This window comes from Ursus americanus, chromosome 4 (assembly GCF_024610735.1).
Source record: "Ursus americanus isolate L20-20 chromosome 4, mUrsAme1.1.p, whole genome shotgun sequence".
Lineage (NCBI taxonomy): Eukaryota > Metazoa > Chordata > Mammalia > Carnivora > Ursidae > Ursus > Ursus americanus.
Window position 1 is genome coordinate 50,917,244 of NC_142130.1, and position 23,860 is coordinate 50,941,103.

A 23,860-nucleotide genomic window follows, 5' to 3' on the forward strand; every position below is an offset into this window, starting at 1 on the left:
GAATCCTATTGACTGACTTGTGTCCCCTACAAAATTTGTATGTTCAACCCCAAACCCCCAGTGTGATAGTATGTGGAGATACGGACTTCAGGAAATAATTGAAGAGAAACTAGTGCCTTCTCTCTGTCAGGTGAGGACACAGGGAGAAGTTAACTGTCTGCAAACCAGGAAAAGAGCTCTCACCAGAATCCTATTATGCTAGAATCCTGATCTCTATCAGACTCCAAAACAGGAGAAAATAAATCTCTGCTATTTAAGCCACAAAGCCAACTATGACAGTCATTGGTATGTTATTATGTGACTATCGCAAAATTCTAAGATCAAATAGATTATTATTTGAACCAGAGTGTTCATTTGTAGAATGGTTAGGAACACTATACTTTTTATTTAATTTTTTTTTTAAAGATTTTATTTATTTATTCGACAGAGATAGAGACAGCCAGCGAAAGAGGGAACACAAGCAGGGGGAGTGGGAGAGGAAGAAGCAGGCTCATAGCAGAGGAGTCTGATGTGGGGCTCGATCCCATAACGCCAGGATCACGCCCTGAGCTGAAGGCAGGTGCTCAACCGCTGTGCCACCCAGGCGCCCCTACTTTTTATTTAATTTAATCTTAAGATAGTGAGTTGGGAAAATATAACAACATTTTTGTATATTAAATAAATCATAGACCTAATTACAGGAAAGATCCTTGAAAGGCAGAGAAACAAGTTTCAGGAAGCCCTGGAAATTCACCTCTAATTTACCCTCCCTGTTCATGTCAAGGCATAGTTATCATATGGCTTTCATCTCAATAGGCATCTGGTTTAATCCTAAATTTTAATTACCCCTCCTTCACAAAAGGATTTCAACCAAGTTTTTACAACTGAATAAATATTGTTAGAATTGGGGAAGTCAAAATTTCTTAGGGAAGTTCTTATTTTCAGATACTGCAAATTATGAAAAAGTTTTTCTCTCTTCCCTTTTTCTCAAACTATAGCCCTCAGATATAATAGCTGTGCTCTATTCCTCTCCTTTTGACAAAAGAAGCATTCTATGTGAAATACATTGAAAGTAATTCGATAACAAAAATACATATTCTTAAAATATCTAAAAGTTAAACCTCAATTATATAAATAACCAGTTCAAATTTACTAACAAGAATGTTGATAATACGCAATGCAATTTAATGAGTTAAAAGCATGATGACTTAAAGGTAACCAGAGCTAAGGGTTAAACATTACAAGAGAAAAGTTAATATGAATGTCCTTAATTGGTATTACCTTTTTGTTTGCTTTAGCGGGTGCCTGGTTAAGAATGATTAAAAAAAAAAAGGCATCAAATTTGATTTATTAGACATATATGGTAAATCCATGCTTTGAAAATTTAGTGTTTGGAAACCAAAACCTCTAAAAAAGTGTTAGAAATCTAACACCGCCTCCCAATGTACAAATGTGCTTATTCAGTCATTTGAGATTTTTGGAAACACCTCAATCTTAGTCTAGACTCTCTTCATTTCTAATATCTGCAGCAGCTATTTACTCAGTCTCTTGGACCAAATCTACTTCTTTTTCTTGTTGTCCCCTCCTTTACACATCTGCCACACCAGTCGGCCGAAATGCAACCAGCATCATGGCGCTAACCCCCATAACTCACAGTAACACACTATTATGTCCTGAGGAAGATATAAATGTTTCTTGAATTTCAAAATATTCAGAAAACTACCCTTTCTCTACCTATCCAAACTACCTCCTCTTTTTATGTCAGTTACACATCTAAACACATTATACATATTCTACTCATCACTTACTCTGTGTTACTCTGTCATACAGAATAACTTCCTTTTTTTATTCCTAAACTCATTTTCATTTTCTTTCAAAATCTGACCTTCATCTTTAACTCTGCTTTAGGATTTTCCTTTTATAAGCTTCTATTTTACTTATTACCTATGTCATATTACTTAGAACTTGTTATTTTCTAATTTTAAAAAATATTTTTCTCTTTTAAGTAATTTACAAGCTATTTGAGAGCAGTTGTAGATCTTTAACAAATAATCCTTTCATCCTACAGAGGTCTTCATGGACAAAACTTGGCACACTTTTGCTTCATAGAAAATATTTCATCTTGGTTTAGGAGCTAAATAGGATAGAAAGACAAATAACAAAGGAAGTTTCTTCAATGGGCTGATAACTTAGGTGGAAGAAAGAATATGTATATAATAAGTTGTGTGAGTGTACTTGTGACAATTCTTAGACCAAATTCTTTAGCAAGATTAGTTGCATATAATAACAAAGACAAATATGCATAATGAACAAAAATTAAAAGAGTATTCATGCTTTCTCTTTTTTTTCCTTTTGTATAATCACTGGGTAAATAATAATATTAATACAATAATACTAATAAAAATAATCACCCTAGTTTCCAGTGGAAAATATAACTCCACTCCCTTTGAAATAAAAGTTACATAAAACACACAATACTTGGACAATTAATTATTAGTAGGAACATTAAACAAAGAAAATTCCAATTTTTAATATTAAATTTTACCTGTTTCATTTGTTGTAATATTTAAAGATTAAGCCTATTTTAGTATATTTACTGGGAGCAAACCTTGCATTTTTTGAAACTACATAAACTTTTCTAAACCTACTGGTCATTATTTGCTGTGGGACCCCAACTACGCTGGTTAAAGGGATGAGAGTGTTTAATGTGAAAAAGAAAAAAAGAAGATGGTAATCACTTGCAGGAACGTTTTCTAAAAGATGAATTAGAATTGTTTATTTAATTCCAAAATATACAAAGTTGAAATTAAAATAAAAACTCATTTTTTAACTATAAAAAATGAATTTCTAACCATTGGAAGTATCTAAAAATAGAATAGTCTATTACCTGATATGATGAGTTTACTGACTGAAAACATTTAAGCAATGGCACTTCTACTTGTTACAAATTAAAATCTCAGACAATCTATAGTTGTGTGCTCAATGATTGGTGCAGATAATAAATGGTCACTTTCACTGAGGAGGTCAGAATTGAGCAAACCATTTACAAGACCTGATGTTTATAGAAAACTGTGATATGCCACATTTGTTGAAACTCACGATAATCATTAGAAATAAAAGAAAGTAAAGCTGAAAGAGAGATAGAAACGAAAAGAGAGAGGAAAGAGAAGAGAGAAAGATGAGAGAGACAGAAAGAAAGAGAGAGATTTAGCAGCTTTTCCAAAACCAGAAAGCAAAATATTTCTCTAATTAGAAAGATGGAACTGAGATTTGGAGGCTAGTGGTCCAACACCTGAGGCCAGATCCTTAACCTCTGTCCTATACTAGGCTATATGTGTAAGATATGATAGGTAGAAAGGAGACAAAAACCAAATATGATGAAGAGAAAGGTAATGAAGAGCTCAGTACAACAAAAGCAGAATTGAAAGAATTGAGAAAAAGATCATTGTAAATTATACTGAAGCCAGATTACATGTGTAGAGCAAAATGTCCCAGCACTGCAAATGTCAAAGTTAATAGTTAAGCTGTTGTACTTTGTACAGTGTGAAACGTATGGAGATTTTTCAAGAAAAGTGTCATGTACTAGTTATTCAACTGGGAGTTAACGAAGACCAAACATACTATTGGGAAAACTGTATCTTATATAAAGCAAGACTGCATACCAGTGAGCTTTAAATGAAAGAAGGTACAAGTCCTGCCAACTTGTCAGGTTTAAGAATAATAAGAAACCAGTATGAACCAAAAGTAAAAGCAAAATGGGAATGCTGACTTACGGAGTAGTAAACTGCCGTTGTCCACTGACCCTTTGCTACTTTTACTTTTGTCAGAATTGATTTTCAACTAGTTTCTCTTTCAAGAAGTAGCAATGCCCTTTAATAATCCTTGGGTTCTACATTAAAAAGACTGCAAAATGAGACTAGTAGATTTAAGTTCTAGTTCTAAGACTTGCTAACTATGTGACTTTGGACAGGTTGAGGAACCTCTCTTGACCAAGTTCTTATGTTAAGTTGTTATCTCCTAGATGAGAAAATTCACATAAATGATTTATATGAAGTGCTCAGCACACATTGAACATAATAAAAATAATTATTATTTTCTTTTGATTTTCATTTTTCTTCAGTTCCTCAAAATTAATAAATGATAACTGATCCATAGATAAATTTGGTATTAAAGGAAAGATATTGACAAAAATAAATTCTAAAACCAGGATTTCACCCTCAGGAGCTAAACATACTGATCAAAATATTAGTTTTCTCAAGGGAGTAGTGTCTCTACGTTAATCATACTGTTGAAAGACCAATAAATTTGTCTGACAGTGTCTTTCTCTAAAACCTTAGCATAAATAATTTTACTTTGCTACCTCTCTGTGAAGTAGATATGAAATAGAAGATATTACCTTTATTTTACAATTTAGCATGTTCAAAGATTTATATCCAAGGTTCTAGAAAAGTTAATGAAAGGAAAGAATCAGAATTCAAATCTTCAGATTTTTAGTCCAGTATCTTTCTACCTGTCCGGAACCTTGTGAGTATTGCCATGTCCAGTATGGACAAGACCAATGGAAGATCCAGATAAACTCTGGAATTTTTACATAATTGGAATAATTCCAGCAAAAACAGATCCATAACTTTCTCCCCAAAAGATAATTTGGGACTGTATGTAATAACTGTTGTATTAGTATTATTTTAAAATGTACTATCTCAGAAATATGAGCCCGAAGTGGGGAGATAGCATTGCTTCAAATTTAACAGTATAGACTCAGGAATCAGACTGCCTATGTTTAAATACTGAACTCTGTTGCTTTAGGTAAGTTACTTAATCTGTCTAAATCTTAGTGGCCATGCTCAAAACATAGGACTATCTACCTTATAGAGGTGTTTGAGGATTTAATTAAATGGTGAATATAAAGACCCTGACACTGAATAAGTTTTTAATATATATTATCTATTATAATTAAATATTAACATATTTATTATTGAACACGCTTCTTAAAAAAATAACAAAGTATTGTTTTAAGACTTTAATTAGTCTTTGCAATCAAGTTTTTAAAATGGAATTTGCAGGGCACCTGGGTGGTGCAGTCGGCTGAGGACCAACTCTTGGTTTCAGCTCAGGTCGTGATCTCAGGGCCACAATGAACTCCATGCTCAGTTCAGAGTTTGCTTGAGATTCTCTCTCTTTCTGCCCCACCCCTTGGGTACTCTCTCTCTCTCTCAAATAAATAAATAAATCTTTAAAAAATCTAAAAAAAAAAAAATCTTTAAAAAATGAAATTTGCTTTTCAAAAAATGAAATCTCACACCAGGGCTTGTGTTTTCTTTTATTGTATATTTCTTTCATCAAAGAGGATAAACTTTTAAGACAAAGAATTAACAATGTCACACAATTTAGAAGACACATTCAAAAGCTGCCTGTGGTCTTTATAGAGACATTGAGGTATATCAATGGAAATCCAGTGTTTGTTTAGATACTTAGTATATTTCTCCAGTAAGTACTTAAAATCAAAACTCAATACAGCAATTGAAAAAGGTTCTGAAGCTTCATAGGTAGGACACACAAAAGGAAAAACTCCCAGAAAGAATGATTTGTTAAATATGGAAGGAGGAGGAAAGTATAGACTTCTCATGGAATTAGGGAAAGCTATTAAGACATAACAGCAATGAGATCCTTCAATAATTGCTTCAGTAGCAATTTTACTTCACTTATATTAAATTAAAAAAAAATACAACTCAACCAATGGAGAGAATTGTATCTTTAATCTCTCAGACAGAACTGTCTTTAAGACATAAAGTCAAAAGCAAATACTATGCAAATGACCTTATGGCTGCATCCTAGAAAAGAAATCATTGGAGCTTAGTTTGTCTCATGAAGAGGTCCAGTAAGAAGCCAATAATCTTTTAGGAGATGTGTCATTCAGGGGCCTTGCAAGAGACTAATTAGACTAAACTGACCCCCAAGGAACTGGAGATAATGTAGTAACATTTTAACAATTCTCTAGGTGATTCCTAAGTTAAAGAAACATGGAGAGTGTTTCCCTAGTCTCATTAATATGGGAACTTCTTGAATGTAAATAGCCATGGGAGAATGAAGAACCCTTAGTTCTTGATGTCAAGAGATACCTAGAAAAAAAGACTGGGAAGAGGTAAACCAGAAAGCTACTAATGGCTGTACCATGCTGATAAAAATTTTATGTAATCTATTTACATAATTTAGTGAACCTGCACTCTAAATGGAATCAGCAAATTCATATGCTTATTCATGATAATGTGTCAAATGGGGGTAGGATTTTTTTCTTAGAAATCTGATAATTGCTTTACTTAAATCATTTAATTTAAACCTCATTTATAACCTAACATTCAGACTTTGTAAATCACTGACATAAGCAAAAAGAAACTGGAGCCAGGAGAAAGTTTTCCTACATTAAGTAAGCGTGGCAGCCAAGATGCAAATTTAGCTCTTTCAGAATCAAGGCTCAGACTATTCCAATCTAATCATGTCTTCCCCGCCTCCCCCCACCCCACTAAATGTCCTTAAAATTTGAAAGTAAAATGAGACTGTTACTGACCTAAAGAACTCAGATATGAGTTTGGTTCTTTAATAATATCAAAACATCTGTTAAGGGTTACATAACTCTGTTTTCCATATTTTCAATCTCAGTAAGTGGCACATGGTAAAACATAAATCCCTATGTCCTGAGTGGCAAAAACAAAACAAAACAAAAACAAAAAATTAATGGAGACATAGTAAAAATAAGAAAACTAAAGAAGCACTGAGAAAGTTCTGCATACATCTCTCACTAATTTGGGAACTTTGCACACAAACAGGGAAAACCCAAGAGAACACAGAAAAAAGTAAAAGCCTCTAGGCAGACTTGAAAATTAACTGATCACAGGAACACTCTCTCCAATCCACATAAAAATCTTCTGTCAAAAAAGGAAGCCTTACAATCTTAAGACGTTTGAGGGTGGGAAATACTCAGCTATCTGACAACTAATCAATTCAGACACTGGGGCAACTTTTAACTAACCAGTGTAAAAATAATAATAACAAAAAATGATCAGTGACATTAATACCTGCATACCATGTGGGGAAAGAGTCCATAAATTTAAGTTACAAAAAAATAAAATAAAAAATAAAACTTCAGGTAAGAAAAAAAAAGAATTTGAAGTTTTTACATTATACTATCTAATATGTCCAATTTTCAACAGCAACAACAAAAATTACAAGGCATACAAAGACAGAGAAAAGTCGACCCACACTCAAGAAAAAAGCAGTCAGTAGAAAATGTCTCTAAGTGGATCCATATGTTGGATTTAGTGGGCTTCATAGATGTTTTTATAAATATGTTAAAGGAATTAAAGAAAACTATATTTAAGGAGCTAAAGAAAAATATGATTGCAGTGGTTTGTCAAAAGGACTTCCAGTAGAGAAACATAAACTATATAAAGAAAGAAAATTCTAGAATTTAAGTATGCAATAACCAATATAACGGAAAAACACTGACTAGATGTACTTAAAAGCAGAACAGAAATGCAAAAGCACAAATCAGTTAACTTAAAAGTAGATCAGTAGACAAGATGACTGTGCTTTTATTGAGACATGTCGGCTGTCATTGCCTCTCTGCCCATCTTAGTCCTAGGCTCTGTATCAGAAATGCTGTTCCTTTGGGAACTATAGCCAAGGAAGAGATTGAGAGGTTCTGTAAAAAAAAAAAAAAAAAAATACTAGTTTAAATTGTCCTCTGTCTCTGCATATCACTATCTACAGTTGATCTCTTCCCATGGAAATATCCATTTGCCACTGTGGTACTGGTATGGCCTTGAGTACAGGGGTCTCTCTTTTTGGCTTGTTGGCCCCCTTGGCTCCTGGAAACTTTCAATCTCATTCGGAACTTGTAAAGTCCCTGTGTCTGGGGAGATCATTGATCTACACAGCCAAATTTGCACTTGTCTTCCCTCTCATGTATGACACCTGGAATGGGATCTGACACTTGATGTGGGACCTAGGGAAAGGCCTGAAGCTTCTCCAGCTATACAAGTCTGGAGAGGTTGTCTTGGTTCTTACTGGATTGCCCTCTGCAGGGCTGACAGCCACATTAAGAGCTGAAGTTCCCATCACTGTCTTCCTATAAATGATTCATTGACCTATCTTCCTATGTTCTATTCCCTTTTCCAGGCAGGGCAAAGTTCTCCTGATTTATTCAGACCCTTTTGTGCTTGCACGTCACCTTGGAGCTCAGTAGCAGTAGAGTAGCTAATAGAATCATAGCAGTGGAAAAGGATCCATTTTCCCCTTATTTCTAAAGATGGAATGTCTCAAAAATTCTCTTTTCCTGCCCCAGCTTGCAGCCTACTCTGGGCCTACGAGCCCTCATTCTCTCTCCGTATAAGGCCTTGATTTGTGCTGATGGTCGGCTTTTGGCCTGAGACATTGGAAACAATGCTAGCTCTGTGGCCTCTGCCATGGGAACTGGGAGTGGGGCTTTGGGTGCCACTGCCTATGAGTTGTTAGCTTAAAGGGCAGTTCTGTTTATGGGTCAGAGCCCAGGGTTTTTAGAACTCACAGTATGACTGAAAGAAGAGGGACAGGGGTGGAGGGGAATTAGCCTGTTCCAGCTAGAGGAAGATAAACAGAGTCAGGTGATTCTTGAAGTAGGTGCTCTGGGGAGAAGATATAGCTTTCAAGGCAAAAGGAAGATGCAGAAAATTATCATTGAACCTATTAAGGGTTATTTCTTTTCCCTGCATTTCTGGAAAAACAAGTCTTTTTTCTAATCCAAATTCATGTGAGACCTTTTTCTGAAACTGAATTAAAACAGTCATTTTGACTTTAAAAACAAAACAAAAAACAAACAAACAAAAAAGATCAATAGAAATTATCCAATATAAAGAACAGATTGCCAAAAAAAAAACACATTAACTAAAAATGAACAGAGATATGTGGGACATCAAGCATACTAATGAATGTGTAATGAATTTCTCAAGGAGAGAGAGAAGAAAAAATACAAAAAAAAAAAAAACTTTGAAGAATTCATGGTTAAACATTTTACAAATTTGATTCTATTTAACTTCATGTATGAGAAACAAAAATACATCAATAGCCAGAACAACAATAACAAACTGCTAGAAGACAAAGAGATTATTAAAGGTATAAGGGAAAGATGATTCTGCCATTTATGGAATAATAGCAATAATATGACTTACCATTGACTTCTCATCAGAAAAAAGAAAGGACAGGTAGCAATGGAATGACAAAATGCTGAAAAGGAAAAAAAGTCAATCAAAAATTCTATATCCAGTAAAACTGTCTTTCAAAACGTAGGCAACATACATTCTCTGATATAGTAATTCTGATCCATAAGAAAAAACTATAGAGATTTTGAATATACAAGGAAAGCTGTGCTGCTTTTTATATCTGCCTTACTACAAATTGTACAAAAAGATATACAATTTAGGTGTTCACTTATATATAGTTATTATTCATCATCGACAAAATTAAGTACGAAGAGATCATCTACAATTTGATGAAGGGTTTTGTGACAAAAAGAAAATCATCTCTATTATTAAGCTCACAATGATTTTTTATAGCAACACTTTCTTAATGAAGGCAGTGCATTTGTTTTTTTTCTCCATTCTGGTATAGTAACAATTAGCTCATGGTCTGGCAGCTGATCTATTGACTCCACATTGAGTAGCATTGCGTACAATTCCATTTATGAAACAAATGTTGTAGTTTTTTAAATGCTAGAATTCCTATTAGAAAAGCAGTACTATAGGGGCGCCTGGGGGGCATAGTTGTTGGGCATCTGCCTTCGGCTCAGGGTGTGATCCCGGCATTCTGGGATCGAGCCCCACATCAGGCTTCTCTGCTAGGAGCCTGCTTCTTCCTCTCCCACTGCCCCTGCCTGTGTTCCCTCTCTCGCTGGCTGTCTCTCTCTGTCAAATAAATAAATAAAATCTTTTTTTAAAAAAAAGAAAAGCAGTAATATGACAATATTTATTGCTTTTGTATTTACTTACCTATCATTTGAGCAATTATAATCTAATAAAATGGATAAAATCTGAATTTCACTTCTTAAAAATTTTTCAAATTTTTGTTACACTAGTTTCTGAATTGCATCACAAGAGAACAGTGAAATATTTGTCAGTCTATTTTTTACTCAGAAAAATCTATTTGCTTTCTAATCATTCATATTCTAATTAATTTCCCAAATTATACAAGTTATAATAAAAATATTCTCCTTTCATGTCTTTTCCTTATTTTCTTTGCAACTCAACCAGATTTTGTGAGGCCTAATGGTTTTAAGAGAGAAGATCTCTGATGACTGCATTTCCTTTTGAAAAACAGATGGTGAAGAACTTAACCTCAGAATAATTTACATTTTGCATGTCTGAAGTTAAGATGATTCTACCCAGGTAAGTAAAATTTAAGGTTGAATATTCAGTTAGAAGTTTGCTTTTCATCCATCATCAATTTATTTTTATATGCGAGCCCTCAATAAATCCTAGGTGCTTTCGGTTTCAATCCTTCACATGTTTTATCAACAAAGCAATGGAAGTAAATACTCTGAAACCATTCTGGGACCAGAATATGTAGTACTTTCTTAAATTTGACCACAATTTTTTATTGAACCACAGCTTTAGTTTCAGTCCTAAACTTCCTCTGGGACTTTGAAGAATAGTGCTTGACCTTTGGTCACAAGACACTAGCATCAGGCTCTAATTACAGAATTTTATAATGTGGCTATGGGTTTTGAAAAATAAGTATGAGAAACAATACAACTTCAAAAATTCTACAAGTGTGTAGGCGTCACTAGGTTCACACATGAATATACGGTAAGTAGTAAATACGTGTGACACAATTAGAAAATTGAATGGCATATTAAAATGCTAATTATGTGTCACAGACATACTAAAACATTCTAAATTCATTAGAGAAGCTTCCAGAAAGAGGTATGAAATGAAGAAAGAAATTGCATGAAAACAGAATTAAATGTGGAATGTTGAGTCAATGGTGAGAAAAGAAATCTGTCTGGCAGCAATGAATAAGAGCTCATTTATAAGAGTAAATGAAAAAGTTGTTTTCACCTTCTACTAAACAAAGTAGCTGTCACAAATCTAACCCATTAACCTGCCGTATCTTACCAAACTTCCATACTTAATTACATTGTTATTATTTCTTCATCATTGATTTCCACTTAAAAATATATGCCATGGTCTAGAAGACCAATGTAAAAATTGTTATCCTAGTTCTCCAAACTGGACCAGTGAGATTCTCTTTTCTAGGAGTACTTAATTTAGGTAAAGAGAAACTACATTAATTGAGAAAACTTGCAGTTGATGTAGAATCAAGGGCAAAGGCTACCATTTGATGTGGGGAGTGGGTGGGGGGCACAAATTAAACCATGAGCAAGAAGGACCAAGAGTTTATCTGTAGAAGAAAAACAAAAATGAGACAGATACACAGAGGACTGAAGAACAGAAATCAGCAGACATTAGAGATCTTGAAACCATAAAGAGAAAGAGACTGAATCTTCAATTCTTCAAGATCTCCTTGTACATTTCAAATGTATTTCAATTGATCCATCTCTTCACCAAACTGAAATAGAACTTACTTAAATTACTTTTTGATATTAAACTATCCACTGCCTTAGGACCTATTATTTGTGAATTTTATTTGAAATTTTTGTAGTTATTTATATAAGTTGCATTTTTAGACATTTTTGTGTCTCAAACTGAAAAAAAAGTGTTGTATTTCTTTTAATTTTCTATTGCTTTTACATTTTAGAAATGCAAAGTCATTAATCAGTTTATTTTAATACTGTGAAAACTTCACAGAGACTATGGACCTAGTTTGCTATATAGTGTCAATTTTTACTCCCATGGGTAATAAATTGAGGATTTACTGTTGCACTGACCTAAAATACAGTCAAAGTAGACAAAGAATCCCATCATTTACATTTACAAGATACAATGAGTAACATAGAGTATGCATAGATACACAATGTTTAATTTCAGAGTTCAGATTCTCCTTAAAACATAAAAGACATCTCCTTAAAACATAAAAGCCATAAAAGCATGGGCGGGATCTTTCAAAAATTCAATTTTAAATTAGTATGTTGAGACTATATGTTTTCAGGACCCTGGGATCATGACCTGAGCTGAAGGCAGACGCTTAACTGACTGAGCCACCCAGGTGCCCCGAGACTCTATGTTTATAAAATACTACAAATTCTACCCCTCGAACAACTTGCTGTTTTGAGAATCAGTTATCAAAAGACCAACTCCTGTTCTAGGCAAAATACAGGGCTTATGAGAAGAAACACTTAGAACAAATTTTCCTTAGTCTATCAACACAAAGTTATTTTGAACAGGTGTGTTTATGTCATAACAAACTAAGAAAATCAATCTTAAATGACAAACTCCCATTTTCACCCCTGAGGAACATAGGGCTAGAATATAAAACATAGGAATTTTGGCAGGAAGAGGTCTTGTTAAAGCATCTCATGCACCTCCTGTGGACATTATCTCCCTATGATACTCCAGTCCCTTTATCTTGTTATTGTTTTAAGGCACATTATAAAGACAACAAAATAGGCATTTACAGGGCTACAGAATCTCTTGTGTGGCAGCAAAGCACATAATCAAGCAGCCACAGGTGTACACCACATGAAGTGGTAAAATGTGATTTGTAGAGATTTAATGACAGATATGTCTCCATAAGGCTCCATTCCAGGTTGTGCCCTCCATCTGTTCCACAGGTCTTCATCTGGTTGCATCTAAAGGAAGTAAAATATCTTCATCTTGAGATTTAAACAGTAATCTAAAAATTAATTAGTTTGATAAAGGGGAAAAAGGGATTTATCATATTTATTGTGATTAAAATGTTCATAAAGTTTGTTACTTGTCAAATTGATTTAAAAATGCTTCCTACTTATTGTATCATAATGTAAAGCCTACCATTCCAAATCAAAAGGCAGCTTCATTCGTTAAAATCAATATTAACAATGTCCTCTCCACTTGAAAGATCTATGCATTTTTGCTTAATTCTTTATCTTACCCCTTCAAATGGAAACAACAATGAACGTAAAATTCTCTTTCACATATTTAGGAGGTTCTTTCCCATAATATAGCATATATTTCTGCTTTGATCATTCCATTGTGAAATACCAATATTTTTAGACAGACTAAACATTTTGGCTGATTGTGGTAATAAATAGAGAAAAGAAGTATGAACCAAAACTAAATCTGATACCTAGACAATGAGTGTGAAGTAACTAGTTACTACTCAATGGCAGTTTTGTTCTTCTGGATTTAGATTCTGAAAACATTTATGGGTTAGAGTTGTTATTTGGATCTCTTCTATGGGCTGAACACGATGACAATAATAAGACACATTACCAGGTAATGTCCTCCTCCTTTGCCTCCTATTCTAAATTTTGATTATAGCTTAGTATTTATTTTTGCCTCAGCTTTTACCCATAAACAATTTATCACACTGAGCTAAACTTTATTTTGTAACAGCATATGAATAGTTTCCTACTTTGATGGTCATTCATTTATATGTCTTATCTGTAAGGAAGATACCTGATGAAATTCCTCTGGAGTTGCAGAGATGGTGGTTAGATATGCATGGCATGCTAGTACTTTGAATTGGAGGGACTTCAATACTGGCTCAAGATCTTAATAGCCAAAGCTTCCCTTAGCATAAGAAAATGGATACAGCTAACATTTTTTTAAAAAACAATTTTTCCTAAGAGAAAAAAAAGCCATAATTTCTCTTGCCTTAAAAGTTAAAATACACAATCTTCAATAAATATTATTACTGCTCAAGTTTTAAATTTCATCTTAAGGACAATAATTGAAATGGGATAATACAAATAGAATGAAGAAAAGCAACAAAGTGTCAGGAGAAATAGAAAATAGAGGCACGACAAAAACTATGTTTGTATTAGTCTGGGTCACATCAGAGGACAGAAACTATATCAATAATATGAACATGGAGAATTTAACACTAAGAACTGTTAACTAGTAAAAGGTGATTACTAAATAGGATGTGCAGAAGTAGAAGATGCAGGAGTACAGCAATAACAAATGTATAAATTTCTTTCTCCCTCTAGGGCTGAGGAAAAGGAAATAAGACCTTTCTTAGAAACTTATGATAGGGGACAGACTCATACTCTGGGATTAAGACCTCTTTAGAGAAAGGAGGGGAAAGGAATACTCAGACTGTGATAAGTAAACTGAAGTGTGTGGATCTACCCTTCAGGTGATGAAGAAACTTGCAAAGTGTATGAGCTGTAGTTCATCTATAACAGCAGCCCACTGAATGGCAGAGAAACCCACTGAAGTGTTTGGATTTCATCTGGTTCATGGGAGCCTCCGAGGTTAAACACTACAACTTTTCACATTCCACATTCCAATCTACCACTTTGCAAGGTAGAATAGCTCAACCCCTTCCTGCTGATCTAGTTTTGCAATCTCTTTCTAGACAAAGGTTAATCAACATCGTGCGGCCAAAGAACAATATCTAGGTCTAGTATAACAACACAAGGGAAGAGAGGGTTGATCTGCAGCTAATAGTCAGCATATGGATAACTGTCACATTCTACACTGACAGCTATTCATATTCCATACACACCTTTATACAAATGTTTGTATTTCCAGAAAACAACAAAAACAATTGCAAAAACAATTTCATATTCACTTAACAAGGATGTAATTATTCTTTGTACAAAGGACAAAATTCTCATCTTCCCCCAAAATGAGGGGACAGAAAGTCCAGTTGTCATTGTATCCCATCACTAGCTATATTAATTACTACTGAAATCCAGTCACCATTTCACTGAATATTTGTTACCTAAAGAAAAAAAAATGTAAAGCTAACCTCCAATGTATTACTTATATATAAAGTAATGAGGGGAGAGATGAAAACAGATGATGTGTATAGAAATAAATATATATACATAATAAGCAAAAATATATATATACACAAAACTACCACAGCTCTCAATTCTGTAATTGATCATGATGCTGCATTTGATATCTGCAAATTTGTTCTTCTGCTACAGATTCCGTATTTTATGTGTTTTCAGCCAGAACATGGTTGGTGTTCTTTAATCAGGTGTGATGATTCAAACTCTTCATTTCTGAAGGATTTGAGTCCTCAATAGTTTTCCTTTCTCTGGCTGCTCTAGTTTTTCTTAATTACCTTTACTACAGCAGAGAAATATTAAGAGTCTGTTCTCTTAAATATATTGACTTCTCTGTGTTCCTACTGTGTGGAAACAAAATAATTACCTATCAATAATCAATGTCAATCACTTCAGCCATTAGAGTAAACTTTTTGCCTGTTAGTTCAGTGGATGTGGAGCCCAAAATTGTCAGGTGGCAAGATTGTTTTCCAATTCAATAGTACCAGTGTTGCCTATCCTTGGAGGAAGCATACCCTTCTTGAGGACTAAGTCCATTTCACTAGTGGAACTCAGAGTTGCCAGATAAAGACCAAATTTCTTTGAGTAATTTACTAGGGATAATAGTGAGAGAAGCCACTCCCATGACCACTCATTGATTTCCTGGTTTCTATATTCTGACAATGGGAGTGAAAGTATCATATAATGGTCTCTAATTCAAAGCATAAAATGTATCCTAAGGAAGATCCTCATCCTTTCAGTGTATTGTTTTCCAACTAATGTCATACTTGAATCTTCAATAAGCCATTGTACTACACCAGCCAATTCTTCATCATGAGGTAGTTGGCAAATCCATTACAAGAGCATGTGCTGAAATTCTCTTGATAAAATTGGTCAGGAGCCAATAACCTAAGCCTGTGTCTTTCCTGAACTCTAAACCTCTATACCTCCTTGAAATTCAGTTTTCTGTAGAATTCTTCTTGTAGACCACTGGGTTTAACAAGAAACAGATAAAGTCAGTCTGAATATATTTTTGCTTTTTAAAAAATTGAAAATTTATCGTAACCTTCAAAAACCTCTATATTCTCCCCATTTGTACTCTATATTATAAAATGTCCACAGTTTTTTCCTTTAGAATACTTAATTTATAATTTAAGCTCTCTCTACACTTCATTTTATAAGCTCCACTTCTTGGTGTCAAGTATTTTTTTTTTTTTACTATTACAAAAGTTTAACAAAAAGTTCAATATGAAAATGTACATGACCTGATTTTTATACTGTAGTAAAACAGTTGCTATGAAGAGGGAACATGTGGAAGCAGTTATTTCTTCCAGTGAACACACCCATTGTTTATACTTGTTCCAAGGCTTTTAACCACATGATACTATTTCTTGTATAACCACCATTCTAATATTGTTCTGTTGGCCACTAGTTGCCATCTTCACACATTCATCTATCACAAGATTCATAAAGGGATCGAATCCCTGCAATATTCTTTGGACATGTCTGCCACCATTTAATTTTGGTGATAATTTCTTGTCCATAAGTTTTTCCAACTTGGTAGGGTGACCTTTGCTCATGGTGTCACTGGGCAAGCTTAAAGATGCCTCCAAATGGAATTCATGTCATCCTTCTTACTCCTGCAGTAGACCCCTTGGTGTCAAGTCTTAAAAAGAAATAAAAATTGAAATTTGCATGCGATGGCTGTCACGCTAAGTCATCTGTCACTGTCATAAGTAGTATGACTCAGCTGATAAAATCAACATACTGTTTATCCCTTGGGAGATACTAGAAAGATAAAGTTTTTCAATTATATCTGAACAGAGTATTCTAACCCAATAAATGGAATTTGGTCTCCAGCATTTATCATGTAAATCCTACCATGCATGATAACCTTAGTTCTTTCACATCCTTAGGTAGATGGCAAAAATTTGATAGGAATGATGTATTGTTACACACACACACACACAAAGTTTTATTATATTGCACACATACCTTATTTTATACTCACTCTCTTCTATTTCATTTCTGTTAAAAATGAATTTTTTCCATTGATTGATGAATGGATAAAGATGTGGTACACACACACACACACACACACACACACACACACACACACTGGAATGTTATTCAGCCATAAAAAAGAATGAAATCTTGCCATTTGCAATGACATGGATGAAGCTAAATAGTATAATGCTAAGTGAAATAAGTCAGAGAAAGACATGATTTCACTCATATGTGGAATTTACAAAACAAAACAAATGAACAAAGGGAAAAAAACAGAGAGGGAGAGACAAACTAAGAAACAGACTTTTTTTTTTAAGATTTTATTTATTTATTTGACAGAGAGAGAGAGAGACAGTCAGTGAGAGAGGGAACACAAGCAGGGGGAGTGGGAGAGGAAGAAGCAGGCTCCCAGCAGAGGAGCCTGATGTGGGGCTCGATCCAGAATGCCGGGATCACGCCCTGAGCCAAAGGCAGATACTTAACAACTGCGCCACCCAGGCGCCCCAAGAAAAAGACTCTTAAGAGAACAAACTGATGGTTACTGGAGGGCAGGTGGGTGGGGGGATGAGTGAGATAGGCGATGGGTTTAAGTGTACTTGTGATGAGCCCTGGGTGATGTATGGAAGTGTTGAATAACTATACTGTATACCTGAAACTAATATAACATGATATGATTACTAACTGGAATTAAAATACAAACTTCTAAAAAATGAAATTTTTGTAGGGATTCCTGAGGGCCAGCTAATCAAAAGTGATGTTCTTGATTATATCTTTTATGAATACCTTCTAAAATAGAAATGCTATTAAAACTTGATTATTTTAAGTCTATCCCTCAGCAACTTGTCTAAATCTAGTTATTCTAATCTATAGCAATGACAGTTGTATACAGTAGAACAGTAAGTAATGTTTCTTCTCATGCATCATGATTAAACAAATTGTCTGGGTTGGTAAAACCAGTTTTGCACTGGTTTTATATCCATGCTTGCTTTTGGTATCTTGCCTTACCAGGTGTTCAAAAAGCATATGCAACAGTATCTTAATTTCTGCTATTCTGCTGACTTACGTGGTTTGTTTTCTTTTGCCTTTATGATACAGACTCTATCTTGATCATGTTACTGCTAGGTTCCCAGGGACAACTGCTATACTGGTGAAAGAACACGGATCTCATTCTTTGTGAGGTATTTCAACTTTGAATACACATTGAACTAGTAACTCCAGTCAATAGTCTCATAAATGTTTGCCATGTCACAATAAAGACCAGGAGAAACTTCATGGGAATGTCCGTGTCAATTCAATTTTGTATCACTCTGAAGGTGACTCAGTAAAATCCTTACTTTTAAGAGAATAAAACATGAATAGGCAAAAACAAGTGCAATGCTGACAAATTAAAACTGTGTTGAGAGCAATGAGCAGCATTTAGGAGAATTTCTCCAGATAGAGTATGTCCAGGAAAGGAAAATTACTAAAGTGTTTTAAGTCGACTTTAAGGGAGAATAAAATGTCAAGGGTTAGATTTAGGTGACTCCATAGAGAATGCTTTTGAGCTATCACCAATTATTTACAACTGCATCAAAGAAAAATGAAAATGAAAAAGAAAACATTCTCAATGACTAGATTCAAAAGAAAGCTAGGTAACTGTAAAAGACACACACTAAACCTCCCAAAGCTTTACTCTTGTGAATACTGGCATAAACTGAACCTAAATACTCATGTGCCCTGCTAGTCTACTGTTTGTGGGATATATACATATTGTGATTTCCTTACACTATAGCAAATTCATGTGAGCACTTAGTAATTTACTCAGTTATTTAACTTCAGTTACCCAATCCAGAAAAGGCAGAAGAAACACATGGGAATATTCATTAAAAAAAATGTAGCTGTATTAATTAGCTATTGCCAAAACAAAAACACATGTCTTCATATCAATTATCTTAAGAACAAGAGATGTGTTGATGCTACTTGGGTGGCTAATCAAGGCAGTCTCAGGATTGGCAGCTTACTTAACTTTGATTATGTTCCCTTATGAACCTGAGTCAGCTGGGGGCTATCTACTCCAGGATGGGTTCATATAGACAGAACTGCAGATCTGCACATTCTGGTCTGTTCCGCATGTGTCTCATCCTCCTTGGATCAGCAGATCAGCCAGGGCATGCTCTCCTTATAGTAGCAGCAAAAGCACAAGAGACCACACAGAACCATGGAGGGTTTTTTAGATTCAGAAATGAAGCCAGTGATGTGTATTAAGGAGGGCACACATTGCATGGTGCACTGGGTGTTATACGCAAATAATGAATCATGGAACATTACATCAAAAACTAAGGATATACTGTATGTGACTAACATAACAAAATAAAAATTAGTATAAAAACTAAATAAATAATAAAATAAAATAAACAAATCAATTAAAAAAATTCAAAAAAAGAAAAAAAGAAATGAGGCATGATTTTTTTTCAACGATTGAAAAATATAGCTAACAGTTTGTTAGCCTTTTTTTTTTTTTAATGTAAATCAAACGTGTACCATATTTTGCTTTCAGGGATGAGCAGACTGAATCAAAAGTCCCAGTATGGATTCATATATTTCGATAATTCACAAATTTTGCCCTTCCTTCCAAAGTTACTCTTTTAGGGGCGCCTGGGTGGCTTAGCGTCTGCTTTTGGCTCAGGTCATGATCCCAGGGTCCTGGAATAGAGTCCCGCATCAGGCTCCCTGCTGGGCGGGAAGCATGCTTCTCCCTCTCACACTCCCCTTGCTTGTGTTCCCTCTCTCACTGTCTCTGTCAAATAAATAAATAAAAATATTTTTTTTTAAAAAGTTACTCTTTTAAGGGAGATATAAAGATAAAACACAGAGTGTATTAAGTTAGGCCCTGCTGTATTTAGGTCATGACTCTTATGGAACCCAAACTACTAAATTTACCCAATTGGGACAGAGTGTTTGTAGCACACACAACACTGTGTCACACATAACACCGTCACTTTCGATATACAGAATGTCCAGTGTTGCAGACCACTGCTTCTCCCTCTATCTTCCCTTTCCCTCTCACATAACCATTAAGAAATGAATACTGTTTCATAGGCTCTTTAGTATGTCTGATATGCATTAAAGTTATAAAAAAAACTTCATAGCACTTGTCACTCTTTTTCTATTTATAAATTATTTTTCAGACCTAGGTTCAACACTTCCATTGAAAAAAGCTATAGATTAAAAAAATAAGTTATTATACAGGAAAACAATCAAAACTAAGATATTTACAGTGAATATATTCTACAGCTACGTTTGAAAATAAGACTTCAAACTCTTTTCTTGTGGAAGCAACCTGTGGAATTTTTTTTTAAAGATTTATTTATTTGTGAGAAAGAGAGAGAGCACAAGCAGGGAGAGCAGGCAAAGCAGACAGAGCAGGTGGAAGGAGAAGAAGGTTCCCTGCTGAGCAAAGAGAGGGACTTGATCCCAGGACCCTGGGATCATGGCCTGAGCTGAAGGCAGATGCTTAACTGACTAAGTCACCCAGGCATCCCAGCAACCCAACAGCACTGATGTAGGGTAAACAATTATCATTTATTCAAACTGGCAGGTTTATCCCCGAGCAAATGTGACATTAGTCTGCCACTTATTTTCCTTAAATTATGAAGCAAAAACAAAAATCTTTTACCTAACTGAGAGGTCATCATCTGTTGCTAAATACATAAGTTGTTACAAATCACTTCATTAAATATACTGTCACTATGCAAATTATAGATCAACTAAGCAGAGACAGGCAAGAAAGACCTCTCCAGAAAATATTCTTCTCTTTCCCCAAATGGATAGACATAGAATCAGGCAATGTGGGCACTGCTAATTTATCTGTTTGTTTTATTTTACACAAGTGTTTGCCCAGACCATATTTTGTCACTAAGTCTGGTATAGAAATCCAAATTCAGCTTGAATTGAGAAAACAAGTCATTTGAATGGATTTTCTTCACTCCTTCATTATAATTATGCTGCACTTTGCTAGAGCCAAGGTGATAATAGAAGATGGATGGAAGAAGCAAAAGGAGAACAGTTGAAGGGGAGGAAAAAAGTGACAAGGATGTGATAGAAAAGCACCTGAGGAAAGAGAGGAGAATTAATATTGAAGAGATTATGGAAGGGCTGTTTTCTTTTTAATTGCCTACATCAAATTTGCCCTGCCCTAACTTATGATAAGAAAAGTAAAATGTTAGTATCAGCTCTTTATCCTTATCCCTATCCACAGCAAAGATACCCAGGGCTTTGTCTAGCACCTCCTGCTTCCAGGCATATCCAAATTCTACATCGTATATTTAGATTGTGTACATAAAAAACATAAAATTAAATTTGAGGGGACAGGTAAAAGGATTGATATAATAGGCTATTCTTCCAACAAAGCTATATGCTGCACAGTTTATATTATCTCAGTGGGTTCATTACAATCCCATCTCCTTTTAACAAAATTTCAAGAGTAGAATACTCAATATCATATTTACATCTTATGCCATTAGAATATACATGTACAATCAATGGGTGGCTATATCTACTAGAAGTATTTGTGGTGATATTGTGGAAAATGGAAAAAATGTGAATATCTGATCTGTATTAGCCGATAATAATAAGAAACAGTTGTACCTGGTTTTTATTATTAAGTTTAAGATCCCTTCAAGAAACACATACACAGAATGAGGAAACTGGAAAAAAAAAAGAACAATAAATCTAAAACAAAATAAAATTTGAGTCTATAATCTGGTTTTCACTTCTCCGGTTCACATAATTTTTTTTGCCATTTTTATCACCACCTGGAATTAAAAACTACACGGCTAGTTGATGCTTCATGGCTCTTGTTTATGTTTCTGTGGGTAGAACCATTTATTTTCAACAACATTTTGATCCTGGAATCCATGGTGGCCTTTGTGTCCAATGATGAAGTAATCCGAATAAACATTATTCACAGGTCACAAAGTGAATGGATGGACCAAAGACAGATCTTGTTCGGTTACGTTCATGATTGTACTTGCAACCTTCAGCTTTCAATTTCTAGTGCAAATCTGGTTGATTCTCTAATGAATTTAAACTTTTTCTTCATTCTGTGTTAATAGGTCCTTTAAGGAGGCATAGAGTTGATTTTGTTAAGCTTTTTTTTAAATTTGAGGGTACCCAGTGCCACCCACAAATCAACAAGTATCTGGCTCATGTTTCAGTTTGTTATGATTTTAATCATCTGTGTCACTTTCTTCCTAATTTGTGCTATGTCCATATTAAACTCATATATTACCTAGGTTGCCTGTGTTGCCTCAAATTTCATAGAGGACGGTATGGTTGAATTCAGTCATTTAATCAATTTACATCCATGTTTATTTTACCAAAGGTTCTGAGCTTATATAATAAAATATTTCAATAAACTCATTAAATATACATGTATTTGGTGATTATTTGATGAACATTTAATTGCAATACTGACCCAAATTGCATTAACAGCAATAACAGTTAAAAATTAAAAATTAAAATTGTAGCTCATTACTGATGTGTAAATAGTGCAAGTATATGTATTTTTTAAATAAAAAAATAGCCATCAACAATTATGACTGTTAACTTCACAGTTACACAATAAGCTTAAGAAACAGCAACACCAAGAAAAAAGGATATTATTTGTAAAAATATAAGTGTGCTTTACTGTTACTCAGTAGCAGGGATTTCATAACTATATTTCTTTAAAACTACTGAAAGAAACAGAAGCTCTTCATGAGCTGACCTATCAGTCTATAGATAAACTAATTGAAAAAAAAATGTGTTTTATATTCACTTGACTCATCATCCTTTTAGACTTTCTGCTAAGGCTAAAATATTATACATTATTTGGTTCTAAGTAGATAGTTTCCAGTTATATACCATTGATTGCTTATATATGAGGAGATTTGCCTTAATTCCACATCTTTATCTTCATATCTATCAATAGTGAACTGATTAATGTTTCTAAGATGTTCATTTATCACATTATAGTCAGTCCATTTCACACTAACAGCAATACCACTCAATCTATCACTATTACTTCAGACAATGTTCTATAGATGTGTTGACCTGAAAAAGGGCATGTAGAAAAATGCAGAATAGTGTGGTTGCAAGAAATGCAAGGTCATAAACAATATGGTAACGTAAACTTTGCTCTGGATTTATTTCTCAATTTACCTTTTACTGTTCAAGTCATATCTGGTAAAATATTTAGGAAGAATCACTGGCAACAAAACTGTTATTAATTATGGGGAGAGATTTCCCCCAATCATAACAAGTCTGAATAATCTGCACAATCTCCCAATGGATGCTCACCATCACTGTGTCATTGTCTTTATACTACCATAATAATTTTATTCTGTTATAGAATGCATTTCTTTAGGGTTATCCCTAAATTATCCCATCCTGAGAGCCCAAATCTTTTAATTTGGTCTAAGCAAAAGAAGGGCTCACTACCTAGGCAGAGAACATTATTTTAAATCTGTTAAGAGTTGAGTATAATGCCTTATAACTGAAATCAATCATAACATTATAAGGGTGTGATTATTATTTTTTAAATATTTTATTTATTTATTTGAGAGAGAGAGAGAGAGAACGAGAATAAGCTGAGGGGAGGGGTAGAGGAAAAGGGAGAAGCAGACTCCCCACTAAGCAGGAAGCCTGACCTGGGGCTAGATCCCAGGACCCTGGGATCATGACCTGAGCCAAAGGCAGCCGCTTAACCAACTGAGCCACCCAGGTGCCACAAGGGTATGATTATTTTTAATTTATTCTTAACCTAAGAATCTCTGCCAATAACATTTTCAGACTTGTGATGATTGAAGAGTCATAAGACTTGTAATGATTTGGTAGTCATAATATTACCAAGAAATTATTTCTTAAAGAAAATTAAGCAAAGAACATAAGCAAATGAACTAATTAAAGAATAATACGGAATATAAAGATCATTAGATAGACATT

At 34.4% G+C, this 23,860-nt stretch overlaps 2 pseudogenes; one reads left to right on the top strand and one right to left on the bottom strand.

Annotated features, from left to right (window-relative positions):
- Positions 1–7,556: 7,556 nt before the first annotated feature.
- LOC123784254 (succinate dehydrogenase cytochrome b560 subunit, mitochondrial-like) lies at positions 7,557–8,110 on the top strand (annotated as a pseudogene).
- Positions 8,111–16,240: 8,130 nt separating this feature from the next.
- Positions 16,241–16,470, bottom strand: LOC123784309 (small nuclear ribonucleoprotein G pseudogene; annotated as a pseudogene).
- Positions 16,471–23,860: the final 7,390 nt, after the last annotated feature.